Source organism: Populus trichocarpa, chromosome 7 (genome assembly GCF_000002775.5).
Source record: "Populus trichocarpa isolate Nisqually-1 chromosome 7, P.trichocarpa_v4.1, whole genome shotgun sequence".
In the NCBI taxonomy this organism is placed as follows: Eukaryota; Viridiplantae; Streptophyta; class Magnoliopsida; order Malpighiales; family Salicaceae; genus Populus; species Populus trichocarpa.
The window spans coordinates 3,475,150-3,479,751 of NC_037291.2; positions in this window are offsets into that span (position 1 = coordinate 3,475,150).

Consider the following 4,602-nt stretch of genomic DNA (forward strand, 5'->3'; position numbering starts at 1 on the left):
GAAATTGAGGGCAGGGAGAGGAGACTGTATGTTATGATCTGCTTCCTCTACTGTGATATTTAAGTGTTAAGAAAGTCGACCTAACCTCTTCCTACACTGTGGTACTATTTATATGCTAGGGTTGCAACTTGATTAAGGTTTCAGGACATAAGCATGTGAGGGGTCCTCACAAGTGGGAAGATTCCATCAAATTTTTGTTGAAGAAAAACAGGAGCATGAGAAAAAAGAAACATTGGACGGTTTAAATCAACGGTTTAAGCCCTACCTCTCGTGATTGGAAAAAAGGTGCGAACCATCCAAGCTATGGTTAGTTGTCTATATTCTTTTTGCCTCCTGGCCCAAGCATTACATGTGTCATCATTTTTACTTTGTTCATTTACAGCACCAGTTTTTTTACTCTGTTCACTAGAGATTTTACTGAAGCTAAACTGGATGTGTACTTGTATTTCGTTTTTAAATCACCACCAGTATACATACTTCAAGATTTGAACATATATAGGACTCTTGAAATTTATGCTTGAAATTTGAAACTGTCGACCTGACCTTTGCCCAAAGTACACAATATACAATAAGATCCTCCCACTTCAATCTTTAATTATTCTAACTACATATAAAATTAACTCTTGATCTTCTCCAACATCCCTTACCTTTCAAAAACTCAAAGGTTGCACTAGGGTTTTTTATTTATAAAAAAACCCCAGAAAGGCGTGTACTTTCCATCTCCCACCACTCCCATGCAACTGCACCCACTAGCCTTCCCATTACCTCGTGGATCATGATTACACTGTTTATTAAATTGGACGGTTACAACCAAAATGGCGTGCACTAGGGTTTAACACCCCCCCCCCCCCTTCTTTTTTGTGAAGTGAAAAGATCAACCTTCAAAAAGCTTGCGACATTGATCATTAGCCACCAAAAGAAATCAAAAGATTCCCTTGCGGTTAATGGCAAAATTGAACAAAATAATCAAAAGGATGTCTAACTGGGTTTGGGGATGTTTTAATATTTTGTCCTTGAAAAAACAAGAACACAAATTCCCAGACCAAAAGTAGTGGAGTCCCTTTTAGTCACTTATGTCCATTCTTATTGGAACTTAATATATTTATGTTTCTGACATATTTTTGACTCTGGTGTTTTTGCAAAGATCCTATTGTCTTTCTTAGATAATTTTACTCACTTCGTCAATGAGCTTCGGAGCTATCTCGACATTTTTTTCAACGAAAGACGAGGAATTTATTTATAAACTGATTTAGTTACGAGCAGTCTGGTTAAACAGGAGAAGATGAGTATCAAGAGATAAGCTATAAAACATTCAAAATAAAATAAAAATCAGGCAAACTAAACTAATCGCCCTGTTTGCTTAATAAAAGCAAACAAGTTAAAATATAAATATATAAAAGAAGATTATAGCCACACAACCAGCTCATCTTCTCTGTGAACTCCCAGCTGTCAAATGATTCATTACATGATTACTATTTCTGTAAGAATATGTAAAATTTACAAGAAAAAACCTAAGACAAATATTGGAGATGTCATTGAACACACCTTGTAACCGCCACGGCCTCATGTCATTGCTTCCTATATACAAGTAATTGCATTATAGCTTGTCATAACTCAATTTTGATCATCTTTTCAAAAATTTTAAAAATATATTTTTAACACATTCACATAATTTTTGTCATATTTAATATCTTTCAAAAGATTTCAAAATCCAAAAAACTGTTTTCAATGCGCTCAACTATTAATGCGTTCATTTAAAAATATTTATTTAATTTTTTTTATTGAGTTGATGTTGACGTTATCTTATTAAAAAAATTAAAATTCAAAGAAATAAGAAAAATGAGAAAAATAAAAAAAGGTGAAAAATAGGCAAAGGGACCAAAGACACAAATTAAGAAAATGAGGGATCAATATGAATTTAAATTGCTTAGGGACCAAGCAATTGGAAGAAAGAGTTAAAATTACATTGCCTATAAATAGTACAAAAAAGTAGGACAAGAAGGGGGGAGGCCGGGGGGGGGGGGGGGAATGAAAAAAATAACCTAAGAAGGGTAAAAAAAAGAGAGTATGAAAGCCAAAAATGCTAATAAAAAAAGGGAGACCTTCATATATATATATATATATATATATATATATATATATATATATATATATATATATATATATATAAGAAAAAGCAACACCATCACAATTCCTATAGATAAAAAGAATATGGACACATTTATCCTCATTCTAAAAAAACCAATCTCTCACCTCCCACAAATCACAATACACACACCCACAATAACCTATATTCATAGCTTAATCTCTCTATATTTTTCTAAACAAAAAGCCAAAAGATCAAGAATGACCCCTGCCATCCCTCTCCTAATCTTTTCATCGTAAAAGACCAAAACCCAAATAAAACTCCATTTTCATCTTCCGTAAACTTTTTTCTTTTCCACCGTAACCACCACCACCACCAAACTCCATCACTGATCGGCCATAAATAGTCACAATATCAATGATGTTGTGAATAACTCCCAATACCTCTCTCTCATTTTTTTTTTCAAATCAAACTAGTCCATAGGCCCTTTTTCTTCTCTCTTTAACAACACTTCCAGCCACAAGCACAATCCGTAAGTACTGGCAACACCGTCGACAACCATCAGACTAACGACAACAATAGCCATCACCTGTGGTGCCTTTCCTTTTTGTCTGGTTATTATTGTCTCTTTTTCTCTTCTTTAAAGAACTCAATTATCTCTCTTTTATCCTTTTAAAGATAACTGCTAATATCGCTTCCATGGTGACAATAGTCGTATCCTAAACCACTAAGCTTGCCTCCATCCTCTAGAATAATGATTGGTGGTGGTGAAAACTAGTAGACAGAGAACGAGAAGAAAAAAGAAAGAGGACTGGACCTTCAACTAAGTAGATCTTGTTTTTTTGATGTCTGTTTGCCTTACTTCCAATCCAAAAGTGAAAAGAAGATAAAGGAGAGCTTCAGATGCACCAACTCACTCTTCTTCAGCGACGACGATGCGTGAATCCATGCATCGACAATGATGGTAGCGCGTGGTACATGCGTTGCCACTGTTACAACAGGCCTTTCAACGTGATTTCAGTAGATCCCGAACACACCAACCACTTTGAAAGGTCGATCCATAACCTTAAATATTTTTTTAACAAATAGTTAAAATATTGTGAAATTTGGGATAAAATGCTCATTGTTGTGTGTATACGTTTTGGATTATTGTGTGTTTTGATTTTAGATGATTTAATAATCTTGTAGCGGATTGTGAGTCTATTCTCAAAGTTGTGATTGATAATTAAACATTAAATCTTGATTGATGAATGATGCTTGGTTTGTGTTGATTTGTTTGAATCAGTATGAGATTTGAATGTAGTTCGTGAAAATAACAAGACTTGTGTTGATTTTTGGTGTTGTTAGATATTGAGTTGATGAATGATAAATAAATAGTTTGTTTTGAGTTGATTTCTTGATTAAAATAGTCAACATTTTTAATAGCCATAATTTCTGTTTTTTTTTTTGTTTTGCTAAACACACCTTAGTTTAATTTTTACTTATTTTTAGATTTTTGAAGGATCATGTTACAATTAATTTTGGGTTTTTTTTTATATAATTTTTACCCTTTTGTATTTAATATTTGAGATTGTAAACTTATATGTAAGACACTTTTATAGTATTAAACAAACCAGTTTTCTAAAAAAATTAAATTAGAAAAACAAAAAAAGCTTTCTTAAAAAGTATAGATTTGTGTTTTAAATTGCATATGACCAAATTCTAATATAATCTTTATTTTTTTAAAAAGAAAAATCAATTAATGGATTTTATAAATAATTTGTAAATATCTATAAGAAATTGGCCTAAATTTTAAAAACACAAAAAAAATCAATTTGTTTATTTTAAATATCATAATTTATAAACTTACACGTAATGCGTATTTTCAATATTGAAAAAGGAAAATTAAGCCCATAATAAATAAAATAACCTCCTTGTCTCTTTTTACTTATAATATTTTAAAATTATGAATTTATACGTAAAACTAATCCTAAGAAAAATAAAAATATAAAAAATAATAAAATAGATTTTGCATTTAGAATGACTGGGTTTGACCCATAAAACTATGGTTACTGAGGTGGATTTACTTTAATCAATAGATAGACCAACAATTAAAAAAAACATAATAGAGCCTTAGTAATAATTAGACAAATGAATAATACTGTCTTCCCTATATCTAACCAGTCCCCTTATCCATACTCTATAGCCTATAGACCACTTAGGATTCCTAGTGATCAAAATACTAGGTGACGACTCCAAACCTTTTAAGTATAAAAATGACAAGAGTCCCTTGTTCTTTCCATACTAAAGAACCTAATTTAGTAGAACGATCCCCACAACACTACATACGTGCGATAAAATGATGATTCCATAGGAGATTTTAAGTATAAAAATGATAAGAGTCCCTTGTTCTTTCCATACTAAAGAACCTAATTTAGTAGAACGATCGCCACAACACTACACACGTGCGATAAAATGATGATTCCATAGGAGATTTTTCCTGTGGATTAAGCTTTGTTGTATGTCTGATTGTTGTG